Source organism: Chrysemys picta, chromosome 3, assembly GCF_011386835.1.
Source record: "Chrysemys picta bellii isolate R12L10 chromosome 3, ASM1138683v2, whole genome shotgun sequence".
NCBI lineage: Eukaryota > Metazoa > Chordata > Testudines > Emydidae > Chrysemys > Chrysemys picta.
In genome coordinates, this window is record NC_088793.1 from 133,522,410 (window position 1) to 133,537,497 (window position 15,088).

The 15,088-nt window shown below is 44.8% G+C and overlaps 1 long non-coding RNA gene across 1 annotated transcript in view; it reads right to left on the reverse strand.

The window, feature by feature from the left end:
* Positions 1-10,427, reverse strand: part of LOC122173517 (uncharacterized) — a 223,762-nt gene extending 213,335 nt beyond the window's left edge. Inside the window, exon 1 of the long non-coding RNA XR_010599775.1 lies at positions 8,909-10,427. This is a non-coding gene — a long non-coding RNA (uncharacterized LOC122173517). The remainder of the gene's footprint in view (positions 1-8,908) is intronic.
* Between the last annotated feature and the right edge of the window lie 4,661 nt (positions 10,428-15,088).

Here is a 15,088-nt window from a genome sequence, read left to right on the forward strand (position 1 = left end):
TCGCAACAGGTCAGCCAGGCAGGGAGGGGCTGCCTCCTCAGCCAGACGAGACTAGCTCCAAGCACCTAGCATTGTACAATCCCGGAAAAGACAAGTAATGGGCCATTAACGTTGAAAAGAAATCCTGTTGGAAAACTACCAGTTGGAAAACTACACTAAAAAACTTACATCTGCATAGCTACACCTCAGATGTAGCTATGCTGAGCTAACTCACCAGCCTAGCTACGGTCTCTCAGGAAGATGGATTACCTACAGCAGGATCGGCAACCTTTGGCACGCAGCTCGCCAGGCTAAGCACCCTTCCGGGCCAGGATGGTTTGTTTACCTGCCGCATCCGCAGGTTCGGCCGATCGTGGTTCGCTGCTCCAGGCCAATGGGGGCTGCAGGAAGCGGCAGCCAGCACATCCCTCGACCCACACCACTTCCCGCAGCCCCCATTGGCCTGGAGCGGTGAACCACAGCCAGTAGAGGCCATGATGGGCCCCAACCTGTGGATGCGGCAGGTAAACAAACCGGCCTGGCTCGGAAGGGTGCTTACCCTGGCGAGCCGCATGCCAAAGGTTGCCAATCCCTGACCTACAGCAACAGGAGAATCCCTCCCCTTACTGTAGTGAGTGTCTACACTGAAACACTACAGCAGCCCAGCTTCTGCACCAGTGCAGCTGAGCCGCTGCAGCATTTTCAGTGTAGCTGTAGCCTAAGAAAGGAGGGAGTTTTCCCCACCATGAATCACTAAAGTCAGAGAGAGAGGGGAACCTGCAAACCCTGTTACAAGGAAAGGGATTTGAAGTAAAGGCTATCTAGAAATTGAGGACCAGCATCAAGGCAGAGCGCTGTCCATGAAACACTAGATTCCCTCTTGGACAGAAGGCATGCTGGGAAACGGAGCAAAGGCAATAAGTAACTTGTTTTAGAAAAGGTAATTTAGCTAACAGAAGTGTAAAGCCTGAGGTTGCATCTATATGGTTCTTTGCTGTGTGAGTAGTAGGTTTTTGCTTCTCCTTACCCTTTCACTTTCGAATCTATGATTTTTCTATTAAACTTTTTGTTTATCTTAGCCCCAAGCAAGTCTCTGTTGTGCAAACTGTGCAGAGTGTGTGTACCCAAGTGTACAAATAACTGGGGGCAGGTTTCACGCCTTTGGGGGTGACGGACCAGAGGGGAAAGTCCAAGTGTCTGGTAGTTGAGCACTTTGAGGAGACTCAGTACTGAAAGGGACTGTTAGGGTCCCCCTGCAAGGAGAGGGTAGGCTGGTAGAATCCAGGGTGAGACCTTTATGCTTTCAGGCTTCCTACTGGTGTCAGAGCTCTGAAGCCATAGCAGCACAGCATTAAGACCCCCAAGTTACAGGGCAGGTAGTGACAGAACCCCAAAACGTCACATGCGTATAAAGCTTTGTATAGGTAGCTAGTCCAATCTTAAAGTCATTAGAAGCCTATGGATAAAAACCCCACTCTTATTTTAAGCGTCTTCTCAGGTGATTTTTTATTCTTCAGAAGATTTCTCAGTTCCTCTCCATAAAAGTGTAAGTATAGTAAGAAAAACACTAAGGAACTGCCTCATCTCCAGGGTCATGGCATTCAAAAAGGAGAGACCATAGCATAGTCCATCAGTGCAAATGGTTAGCAAACCAATATTAGTTTTCTCTTCTTGAGGGTTACAGCAGCCCCATATAAATGAACCAGAGATAAACACCCAGTCTGTCCCCTGCAACAGCTTCCAGAAAAACCCTTTCCTCTGCACTCCAGCAAGCCCTCTCAACTGGAGGCTCATACTCCAAGTGCCCTAATAGACACTGCCGGGGAGGAGAGGGTGTTTATAAGGGCATTGTTTCTCAGATTGGTCTATCTACATATTTCCATGGCTCCCATCACCTGAGCGCCTGCAAGAATCATAGATGTTTAAAAATTTATCCTGCTATCTCCCTCTATTACTATCCCCATTTTACAGCAGGGAAATGAGGCAGACACACACAAGTCTGTGGCATAGCCAGGAGATTGTAGTTTTGTTCCCAAGTTCCGGCCTTATCAGCCAGATCCTCCTCCTACCCCAGTTCCCCGCTTGTGCTGGGCCCATTACAGACTCTATTACAGACAGAGCTTGCTTGCTGGTCCACCTTTACGGCAGACCTCCATCCCGGTTGGGTAGAGACTCCCTGATACAGGAAGTACCAGGTACATAATGTATATGGGACACAGTCACACAGGGTACAGACTGTGTGGAGGGGAGAGAAGGACATGGGCCACATTTCCTTCCTCTCTCCCTCAGTAACTGCTACAGAAAAGGTCTTGGCCAATGGGAGATGCCAAGAAACAGCTCCTCTAAGCAGCATGTTCTCCTCTGGAAACAGTATGACTTGCAGAAAGAGAGACTGAGCTAATGGTACTTGAAGCAATGCTAACCAATACCCCCTTCCCATCCAGTGGAATGCAGAACAGCCATGGACAGGGCAGCCAGGGGCATGTCTGGAAGGCAGTCTTGTTGCTATTGTTGGGGTGGAGGCAACAGACAAGTGCAGAGAGGCAGTCCCTAACTGCTGCTGGCTGGGGATGTGAGGGATGGGGCACATTTCCCACAGATCTCCGGCCTCTGCAGGTTTTCCCATCCCCATCCCCGCCTACACTGCATCCCTGCCAGCCTTATGGACTGAGGGAGAAGGTGTGCCTAAACCATAGCTCTTACCACAGCATCCTATGACTAATCCATTCCCTGCCATCGATTTATACACAAGAGGAGAACAGAGAGCACATAGTGTACTTCAGGATAACTTCACATGCCAGGGAAAAACAGCCACACGTGGGATGAGACTAACTGGGCACCGGTAAATAGAGGTGTAACTCCAGTTTAGCTTCCCCACCCTCTGCACAGGAGATGAGAACGAGGCATGGCCAGAGAGCAGGCCAATCAGACTCACAGAGGAAAGCAGAAAACTCTAGATGAGTGGCTGCTTGGGAGACTGACGAATAAGTGGCCTTAATGTAAGAAGGATCCCAGACCCAGTCACTATAGAGCTGAGATGATGGCCAGGGCTTCTGGTTTGATCTCTGGCAGCGGAAGACAGGCAGTGGCAGATTAACGCACAAGTCTGCAGACATGCTCTGCAGGGAGAGGAGGCCCTGCCTCAGCCTGGGAGGCGGTGGGGAGCCCTGGGAAGGTCACAGGCAGCGAGGAGCTGGGCAGGGAGGGCTCCTCCAACCCAGTTCCCGCTACTACTGGCCTGGCCTCAGCGGCCGCCACACTCCACCCAGGCTCATTCAGTGCCTGCGCCTGGCTTCTGCTGCCAGGCTGCCCCTGCCTGGTCCCTCAGTGACTGGCTGCCCCCACTGCCACCTGGGTTTTGTGCCTGAGAGCAGCCACGTGCGGCCTCACTCCTCCTGTCGCCTCTGGCCCAAGGCTTACAGTTGGGGGGGGAGGCAATGGAGCCCCTGCTCCCCCCAAAAACTACACCCTTGCCGCCGCCACTCCGTCCCTGGCCAAGGCTACTATGCTCATGTTAAAAAGTGGGCAGGTATGGCCCTCCCACTTTTAAAAGGGTGGGACCATGACCCTCCTCACCTCCCTGGTGCCCCTGGGCTCCCAGAGGGGGTGGAGGGGGGGAAATGTTCTTTGTGCCCAGGGCCCCAATAAATCTTAATCTGCCTTTGAAGACAGGTATGTTTTATTTGTCATAAATAGCACATTCCAAGAACCCTGGGGAACAAGCCTCCAAAAAGCTGCTTGTTTCTGTTCCATTGGGTGACTCACTCTGCCTGTTTATGCATGGCAGTCATTTAACAGTGCACAGCAATGCTAGGAGAGCAAGTATAGAAAAGAACCTTACTGGTTTGAAACAGCCAGGGAAGGGTTGGTCAGCCAGCCTGTAATGACTTAATAAAATAGATATATATTTAATACTAACAAAGAAATGTAGCCAGCACCCAAATGCTAACACACTTACATTTTCTAAAAGATCCAGGGAATTTTAGACAATTGCGAGTGGTCAGGCCTTTGATTTTACATAGACCTGGGTTAAAGAAAAATAAAAGCAAATGTCAAGAAAATTTTGTTGAAATGTAGAAGAATCTCAAGTAGCTCTGGGGTTTTACGTTTCATATGTAAGGCAGCACCACCTCCACCTGAAATCTTCTGGGACTCGGCTTCAGTACTGACTCAGAGGGAAATGTGACATTTACTGAGTCACCAACACCACTTCCTGCAACACCTAGGGTTTTCCTTGAAGGTCTCCCATCCAGATACCAAGAACCTGATTACTACTCAGGCTGAAAAATAACATGGCTTACTTTCATTTTGTTCTTAGCAGCCCTGCTGTTCCTGTTGAAAGCATGATTAGTGATGCAACAGCCTCCGGTAGAGAGACAGTCTCAACGTGCAATGCAAAAGCAATTTAAAAGCAATCAGTCATCTGTTACTTTTCTGAGGCAGTAACCAGCAGCATGTAACTGATTACTCTTTGGACTCAGTAATTTGTGATAAGAGGATTGCTTTTTCAAAGCAACTTGAACTAGCCTGTATCCTGAACACTGATCAAACACTTTGCTGTTTCCTTCAGCAACATGATAAGATGTGGGCTCACCTCCTCCCCAGTCTGAAACACATCCAGCAGTGGCTGTAGCATTCACCTTATCTCATACTCAGTGGGCAAAGGAAAGTTATTAGATTTTGTCAGTGTGGACAATCTAGTGGTATCACTTATGGCGTTAAGGACGGTTCCCCTATCTTTCTATGGGAGGGCAACTCAGGCAGGCATGGTGAACCATTCCAAAAAACAGGCCATTTAAATGAAAGATGAATAGGGAAAAACAAGAAGAAAGAAATGAGCTCTCCTTTCTATTTGATTTCTTTATTTTTAAATGTTATTTATTTTTGCACATTTACCATACTCTTGTCTTGGTTGGGAGAGAAAAGCCCAGCTGAAGTCACATGACATGAAACTGTTTAGGCTGTAAACTTGATTCTGATATTCAGTCTATTAATAAGTGAAGGGCAAATTTTCCCACCTTATATCGTAGCACTTGTGCAATAGCCAATCCAAAAACATTTGAAGTCTTTTAAAAAAAAAATTTGGACAAAACAATTCAGCCACATAAAGATGTGGTCTTTATTAAAAACAGCAGAGACTGAAACGGGTATGTCCTAAACCACCCTACATTATAGCTATACATTTCTGCATAAGTGGGGCATCTATTAAAACAAGTACTTGGACAGGGTATGATGTTGAAGTGATTATTGTGTTTTTTTTGGTTGCACAGACTAAAGTCCTGATTGTTAGCTATTGTGCAAGGATCTAAGGTAGATCCTCCCCACCAGTTAAAGTAAGCCCCAAAACACTGCTGAAGTTGGAAAAAAGGAACATGTTTATTCCTGAGGGAAAACTGACTCCCCATGATTCACTGTAGTCTGTGGGGAAAAAAAGTACATGGAGAAGGAATCTGAACAATGGAGCTGCTCACACCCTCTTCGGTATAACCCATAATCTACAAGTCACATGTGCTCATGACCCATAGTTTGGCCAGTTCAGGTGCCATGCATGGCAACCAGTTAGCTGCCCTGTGCACTGGCATAGCTTTCTTTCCAACCTCTCCCATGAAGCAGAAATGTCATGCACAAGTGATCTCTCTCTGTGTGTCACACACACACACACACACACACACACACACACACACGCTTCTTCTGCCAGCCTGCCACAGCTCCATACAGTTCATTCTAATCCAGCTCTGAATGAGAGATCCCATAAGGAAGCAGCAGACAGTGTCCTGCTGAATGAGGGGGCAGGAAGGCCACTTGCACCTCTTCCTTCCTGGACTGGAGGGCCCTATGGACCAACTTGACAGCATTCCTGAAGGCTCAAAATGTGAGAAATGGGTTAGTTGACTATTCTCAATAACAAGAGCCAAAGGGGAAGTTCTGAGCCACAGACATCCTCCCTCTCCACACAGGACTGCTTATGTGAAAGGAGATTGTGGCCTCATAGACAATGGGGTAGGGCCTGTCTGAACATGCAAAAAAAAAAAAAAGGAAATGTGCTCATCTGGTATGAAGCAGGTGATTTTCTCAAGAGTTAGCTTCAGGATTGTGTGGAATTAAAAACCCAAGGGAACCTGAAGGGCTGCAAGCCCAGGTTAATCAACCCATCCAGTTTGGTTTGCAAAACCCATGTCAATTGAAATTAAGAAGGTTTCAGAACACTAGTGTGAGGAGGGAGGGCACACACTGAATTTTCATACACCATTAGAAGGGAAGAACAATGATCAATGAGCAAAGACAGAACCTGCTGGTGCAAAAGATTCATAAACACTCCAGTTGCTCTGGCGTTGTGAGCACAGTCTATATTTAAGACAGAGCAAGTTAGCTTTAAGCCTGTTTTTGGTTATATTACTTAGGAATATTGAAAGACAGTACAGAAGAACATAACAGGGAAGTTGGCACGGATTTGCATTGCCCATTAACAAAAAAGAGCACTGCGTAAATCTCAGAAGGTTTAGCGGTTGCATTGAGTTAAACACCCAGCCATCCAGCTTCACATCCAATGCTTATCTTAAACTCTTGGGTCTGCAAAATTGGGTTGGAAATAAAAAAACAGGCTTCTCTGGATTATGCATGTGTTTATTTACAAGCTAGGAGTTTGATAGGTTAGACAGGAAGGAGAAGAATCAGTCATGCCATGGATCCAAGCTGAGGTTTTGGGCTTAATCCTTTTTTAACCTGTGCTGGTAGAAATTGGAAATATTGTTTAAGTAGCATTTGAAAACTTAGTGGAGGAAGGAATTCATTATGGCACAATGTAAAGCCCCCCAGGCTGGTCCAGGGGGGGTATGATACTCTGGGGAGAGCCTACTTCCTTCCCTGTCCACCCAAGAATGCCATGATACTGAGGGGCTTGTCGGAAGGAAAGGCCTAGAATGCTCTTTCTGGAAGATCAGGTTAATCATCTGGGAGATGGCAGTACATGTAAGAGGAAACAGTCAGGTTCATCATAAAGTCTTAAGCTAAATCTTTCCTCCATTTCTGGTGCTTAAATTCTTTCCCAGGCCTGGATTGGGTCTGCTCAGTATTGTAAGACCCACAGGGAGCCAAAATGTGTGCATTGTGGCATAGACCTCAGTAATACACCAGATAACTATACAGTGGAGGTGAATACCCTTTATTCAGGTTAGATGGCAGGGTCCTGTCTTCCCCATAGTTCTTTATAAAATTACACAAAACATCAACTTACAGTAAATCCTTCCTGATTAAAGAATTTAAAATTCTGCAGTTAGTCAGGCTGATGAAATGAATCAAACTTGTTAAGAACAGTTTTATCAAAACGTTTACGTTTCTGCTGAACAGAGATTCATGATACTTTGAATTGCAAAGTAAACAGGTTTTCATGAGAAGATTAAAAAGAGGATTCTGAACATTAATCACATGAAAAATTAACCAGCACAACATGCACTTGTTTAAACAAAGGAACTCAGAAGTCTGTTAATTTGAAGTCACATCCCTGGCAGATCTCTTACACTTTCTAGAAATAAAGAAATCTTTTACCCAGAAGCAGCAGTAGCATTTCCTAATGTGCAGTTACAAAGGAGTATATTGTATCATTTTGCCTTAGAAAAAGATGCCTGTGCAAAGTGCAACGAGAGGTCATGGGATGCCAGTAACAGACCTGCATAACTTTTTGCCTGATATAGGTCATTTCACAAAATATTATAATCAGATAAAACTAACTGACTGAACATTTCGATCTGAATGTGGGTATCGAAGAAACATGTCTCGCAGACCACAAGATGTGAAACTTTCCATAGCTGTCCAACAGGACTAGAGTAAATCAGATTGATTTAAGAATGGTTAAAAAAAGAATAATTCCTCCTCTATAAAACCACTCAATTTTAGTCTCTCTTTGTAGGGAGCTATGGCAATCACTGTGTCAAGGGTCTGCTTACATGTAATAGAAGTTTTACTTATTAACAGTAATGATAGCATACTCATATTTACATTTTTTGCCTGTTGATGCTTTAGAGTTGTCAGCAAAAGTCCTTATTCAAATAAAGAAACTCACTAACCTGACATCAGGGCTGGTCTAAGAATTGGGTGTAGCACTCTTGCTCAAAAGTGTTGCATTTAATTTATAGTCTATATATAAACCTGATCTGAATATTGCTACTGATGGAAACAGTCAGTCATCAGAGATTTGATCTAGTAAAATGAGGGTTGCTATAACTCAGAATGTCATCTTGTAGCCTAAAGAGATAACTCCTAGGAGATCCTGATTTAGAGAGAGACAATTTAAGAAAAAAAACATGCAATAAGAATGGATTAATCCAAAATCCCAACTGTACTTTTTGAAAGTTGTGATGCTGAAAAAATGAACAAAACATTCCCTATTACACACATTCCAAATGAATATAACCCCTTGTTAGGAATTAGAGCTTTGAGAGATTTTATCTAAAAACATGACACACAAATTATTCAAAATTAACCTTTTTACAATAAGCTCTGCTAACAAAGTTAGAAGTGGAGTTCACCCTCCCACCCCATCCTCCACGCCATATGTTTCACTCTACTAAGACTTTTTCTTTGCTTTACATGTGGTAGAGTGCAGAATATGAAAAGAAATTAGTTTTAATGGTTTCTGGCTGTTCTTTTTACTGGCCAGCAGCCTCATTTTGTTTTTTTCATTCATGTGTCCTAGAACAATCCTGAAAGGCACAAGTCTTACTTTGGCGCACAGAATACATTAGTAAAAGGGGATGATTGAAAGACTATTTTTGATAGGTCTACTGATGGTACAAGTAGTGAATGATGTATTTCTTGTGGAGAGTGAGGGGGCAGAAGAGTGTAGTTAAGAGACCAATTATAAAACTAGCACACATTATGAAAACCAGTATGTTGGGGTACAATGCAATGTTTTAGTTATTGTTAAAGGTACCTTATCATCTTGTCTGAAAACGGTGCCCTTGCTTTTGTAACAACATAGCTGATGGGAGCTGTTACTTTCCTTAAAGGTCTTCCTTGCAGCCTGAAAGCTTTTATAATGGAGTCAGAAACTACCCACCTGGGTCTTCTTATATTTGATAGAATGGTGTGAATTTGAACTTAGACCTCTGGCCTTTTGGGAAATGTAGTTTAGTAACACGGTGGCAATTTTGTTGTGGTTCTGCCACTGGTTAAATTAAATAATGTAATTTTACTACGTGGTGTTTTTTAGATAAGTGGGGTTATTTTTGAATAAAAAGATGAATCAGTTATTTTTGGTCAGGGGAATCTAGCCAATCTCTTCCCAAAAGAGAGATGGGTTGAACAGCCAAGTGCAATTTCTTTCTGTTGACCTTAAATAGTGCTAGAGGTCTCATGGTTGGAAGCAGACAGAAGCCTGGGGATAGCAACAGGCTCTAAGGCAGTTTCACTCATTTGTGCAGCAAATAATCCCTGATGGTGGCAGGCAGTAGTTTTTTATGTATTACTCTTTATAAAAAGTATTAATTAGGGTCTTCTTTATTTATATTGAAAGGGGGTGGAGGTGAGGAGATTTAATTCTAAACCCCACAGTAGTTCTGCTGTCAAAAGCCTCTGAAGGAACATCCTGGAACAGCACATTCTTCAGTCACACCCAACCTCAGTATGTGAAGCAGTGTGCTACTGCTGTTTCCCTGGTATACCTTTGGGCACTAAAGACACTCCACAGCTGTTTAAATCTGGAGTAATTGTCAGTGAATTTGCTCACGTGTCTTGCAGGCAGATCAAGCAGAAAGAGAGAGCTTCTTTTCCAAAACCCCCAGGGTCCATCAGAGGCAAGCAATCATTTCCAACTTTCCTTTCAGGGCTGTGGCAGTTTTTTAAAGTGACTCCTGGGATTTTCAAAAGTGACCAGTGCCACAAGGACTCCTCGTTGTTTTTTCAATGATTTTGGGTGCTTCTGTTTTTGTGTCCAACCTGACACATCTATCTTAAAGGCACCAGGTTTTCAGTAAGTGCTGAGCACTCACCTTCTGAAAAGCCTTCCCCTTTGAGGTTTCTGCAGTTTGATATCCAAAAATGCAGGCTCCCAAAATCTCTGCTGAAGAGGCTCCACTCCCTCAGAGTCTTGCCAACTCGCATGATTTTGTCATGAGTCTCATGATAATTATTAACAAAGTGGGTATTCACCCATGAAAGCTTATGCTCCAATACTTCTGTTAGTCTATAAGGTGCCACAGGACTCTTTGTTGCTTTTTACAAATCCAGACTAACACGGCTACCCCTCTGATACATGATAATTATTGTTTTCCTTAAAGCCCCAGCTCATGGAGTCAAGTGGATATGTGACGATTTCAGCCTTCATTCTTAAAGAAAAAGTAAGTTTCTAGCTCTCGTGGCTATGGAGAAAGCTTCAAAATGTGACCCCAGCAAAGCAGAAGGCAAATAAAAAGAACGGCAAAGCTAGGGTTACCATATCTAATAAATAAAAAAAGAGGACCCTCCATGGGCCCTGGCCCCGCCCATTTCCCCACCCCCTGCCCTGCCCCAACTCCGCCCCTTCCCCGCCCTAACTCCGCTCCCTCCCACTCCCAGCCACGCGGAAAGGGCTGCCCGAGCGCTACCGGCTTCACGGTTTGCCGGGCAGCCCCCAGACCCTGCGCCCCCGGCCGGCACTTCCCCAGAGCAGCTGGAGCCCGGGAGGGGAAGCGCCCAGCCGGAGGCGCAGGGTCTGGAGGCTGCCCGGCAAACAGTGAAGCCGGTAGCGCTTGGGCTTCGGGCAGCCCCCTTGCCTCCGGACCCTGTGTCCCCAGCCGGGCACTTCCCCTCCCGGGCTCCGGCGGCGCAGGGTCCGGAGGCATGGGGGCTGCCCGAAGTCGGTAGCGCTCAGGCAGCCCGGCTCTTAAACAGAGCCCAAGAGTCGGGGAGGAGCAGAGCCGCCATTTTCCCGGACATGTTCGGCTTTTTGGCAATTCCCCCCCGACGGGGGTTTGAGTGCCGAAAAGCCGGACATGTCCGGGAAAAAGAGGACGTATGGTAACCCTAGCCAAAGCTCTTATTTTTACATGATTTTAAAGCCAATCTCATGGGTTTTGGAGAGCCTGACTCATAATTTTTGAACATTTGGGGTCGGCAATACTGCCCTTATTCTGTTGCTAATGCTCATTCATTCCTGCCCCACCTCCACCACAATTCACCTCTCTCCTCCTTCTGCCACACTGCACTTTGCTCCATGAAGCACCCTTTCATGGTGGTGAGGAGCCAGCTGCCTTGACCTCATGGTCTCTGCTGCTCTCCTGGCCTTGCCATATTTTAGTGGCTCTTCCTTGAAGTAGAAATGTATGTGGCTGGGGAGTGAAGAAACCTCCCCATACATTTAACCCTACTCAATAGCATCCCTACCCTTGCCACCAGCACCCAAGAGCAGCTACCCCCAATCTAAGCACCCACCACCACCCCAAGCCAGCACCCTCACCCAGCATCACTCAGCCCCAGCATCACCCAAAACTAGGCATAATTGGATGCCACGATCCGACAAAAATTGTGGGATGGGACCACAAAGGATTGTGGGATTGGGGTCATGCCAAGAAATCATAGCTGAATGGGGACTCTGGACAGAGAAAGTCTGAGAACCCCAGTCTAGAATATGGAAGAATGAAAGCAAATGTACTTGGAGAGAAATAATCTGGCACAATGGATGTTCAATGGAAGGGAAGCACTTGGAAATAAGTAAAGCTGAAAAAGACCTGGTGTAGGAGTGACGATGGACAGCAAATGAGATATGAGTTTAGCATGTGATGTAGCAGTAAGAAAGTGCCCGTCTGATTTTGACCTACATACAGATATGAGGCATCATGTCCCAGACCAGAAAGAAGGTGGCTCTTCTCTTCACTGCAGTGCTGAGACAACACCCCTAGAATACTACATGCAGTTAGAGGCATCCCAATGCCAGATTGGCCAACTGGAAAGAATTCAGGAAAGAGCAACAATTAAAATGTCTAAAGGAAAGATTAAATCACTCAATATTACAATTTGGCTCACTAGTCATGAAGAGGAAGATGATAATCATCAAGCATTTGAAGGGTGTAAGCACCAAGGAGAGAAAAGAATTGTTTACTGTGATCTAAGGAAGTATAACCAAGGGATTGTAACAAGATGGAACTAAGCAAAGGAAAATGCAGGTTGGCAAAGAGCTCTGTTAGACTCTGGACAAGTATCCGAAAGGATATGGTAAAAGGCCCATAATTTGGGTAATTTAAAACTAAAAGCATTCGTAAATATACATTCGTCATGAATGATGCTGATGCAGGACTACAGAAGTAGCAAAGAGGAGAAAAAGACCAAAGCGTCTTCTGAACAGCAAACATCTGGATGGTGAAGTGACTGGAAATGAATTATAATTGTGAGAATGGGCCTGCTGAAGGGACCAGAAATCAGCAGGTGGGTGTCCAAGAGTTCTTCCTTTGATATCAGCCACTTCCATAGAGGCCAGTTACCTCGAAGAGGCTGCAGGTGGGACTGCAGATACTCCATAACGGATCACAGTAGAATGGAATTATTGTTGTCATTATCATAAAAGTCTATTGTATATTATGCGCCTATAGTTCCAATGTAGGCTCTGGTGAGTCTGTCTTCTCTCTTGGGGTTTCTGACATCAACATAACTGTCAATGGAATTATATATAACTGCATAATTCACAGCTGTGTTGCTTGTTATTTATTCTACATATTTTAACATTTATAAAGATGTAAATATCTTATATCACACATGTACTGTCAACACACACACAAACACACTCCCATAAATTCATATAATTAGTTTACTATTAGTTTCTGCACTTTATCTGTTTTTAGATTTACGTGAAAATAAAACAAATATTTTTCTCCATATTTTATCATTGTGTTTTTCTCAGTCATTTTCCCTCAGTAGTGAATTTATTTTAACACCAGACCATTAGAGACAGGACCCAGGTTTCAAAGACAACAGATGTATCTACAAAATAGTGATTCCAACCACAGTGCCGGCAAATGTCCATATGTGCAAGGGAATACTTGCCTGCACAAGTTAACTAACTATATGCACAAATATAGGGGTTTGTGGGCACACGTGTCCCTGTGGAGGCATCTATAGTACCAGGATTTGTACTTTTGTCCCTGATGTGTTTATTATATGTTGTGCTGGTAGCTCTGCCCATAATTAAGGTTGCCTAACACTTCCCATTATAAGACTTTGTTTGCAGTTGCCTTATCACTTTGCTAAACTTTAACTTCTTGGAATGACATTTACCATTCTGGGTATCTGCCTCAGGCTGAATTTTTTGGTAAGCTTCAACTAACACCGTTCAACCATTTCCAAGAACAAGGGTAAGGGGAAAATCCATTGTTTTACCATGTTAAAAAAATCATACTGCTGTTTCACTGAGAAGCTCTAGCACCTCCATGCTTTGGAGTAGGGTCTTGAAATTTGGCAGTGGAGTACCCAGGTGACAGGGATGTACCTTTCCCATCCCCATGAACATTTGCCCAATTTTGTCCAAGTAATAAGCCTCTGAAAAGCTCAGTTCACAGATGGTCAACAGAGGCTTGTTAGAGTCTGCCAGATAAATTCTCTGGAGATTCTGCCTATACTGGTCATGCTCTAGCCAAGGGATGCCACTGCTGAGCAAGACTTTCCCTTGGGGTTGCACATGAACTTAGAGCAGGCAGACTGTCTCTCCTGTGCTCTCTAAATGAGCCAGGGGGTCAAATAGACAACAGTCTCCTTTGCTACACAACTGATTCATCCCTGAGCACAGTCCATCCTGTGAATTGAATGAGGGGCAGGGTACTAAGGAAACTGTATGTGATTAAGTAATTAAAGACTGTATCATAATGCATCTGGGAGTTGAATTATGGTTGCACAAGCACCCTTAATTCTGTCATTTCTTAATTTTTGGGTGCCTGACTTTGCAACCCTAACATTCTCTTCATATGGGCTGGGGACAGGGTTTGTGTATAATGTCCTAGGTTTTTAAAAAAAGCAAAATGAAAAATCCAAATTCCATCATCTGGCATCACAAAGGTCAGCACTACTAGCAGTAGTGGGTTATCATCTTCTATATGGGGGATAAGACACACACACACTTTTGCAAGTGGGTTTCAGAGCTATTTGCTGACTACAGAGGAATTGTGAGACTCAGAAATCTTGGGTTCCAGTCCAGGTTCTGAAGGGGAATGTGCTCTAGCGGGCACAGATCCTTCTGCCCCGTCCCCAGCCCCAGGCCTGACTCCTGCTCCAGCCTCTCCCTGTCCCACTCTCCCCACCTCACTGGCTTTCAGTTCTCACACCCTTGTTTCCACCTCCAGCTCCCTGTCTCAGCTACCTCTTTCCCCACCAGCTCCAGTCCCGCCATCCGCCTGCCTCAGTTCAGAATCTTATCCACTTAGCATTCTGGTCAGGTTGGGTCCTCCTTCATGCTGCCTGGGTGACAGCAGGGGGAGCACTGAGAGCACAGGAGTGACCGTCTTCAGGCTCTCTGTTCTGGTGTTTGGCACCACATGATCCCCGGTAGCAATTGCAGGAACAATCCTGTTCTGCCCCTGAAGCTCTGGGCTAGAGCATCCCCAATGCATTTGAAATCTTCAGAGAATTTACCTGCTACATTCCAAGAAGTCTCTACTGAGCACATGGCAACTGAGATTTTTTTCAAAGGCTTATAACTCAGCTGAATTAGGATATTTTTTCATAGGGAACCGCAAAAGGCACTTCCATGACACAAAGCTCCCCCCTGACAAATTTCAAGGCTCTGCTCCAAAGTACGGGGGAACTAGAGCTTCTCAATCAAACAGTTTAAGTATTTTTTTTAACATAGATACAGCGTATTTTTCTCTAATCTTGTTCATGCAAATATCCCTTTTGCTGAAACTATCCCAAAACTTTCAGCCTGCGGTAAACACGCGGTGTGGAAAATTTCAGCCTGAACAGGAATGGCTAAAGACATCTAAGCAGCCAAAAATTGGGTCTTATAATAGGAAATGTTGAGCAGCCTTAATAATAAGTGATGCTACCAAGGCTACCTATAATATTGAATTCAAGCAGAGCATCCTATAATCAAGGAAATGAGAAGAATGGAAGATTTGTATGTTGGATTGTAGGTTCTCTGGCATAGAGTCTG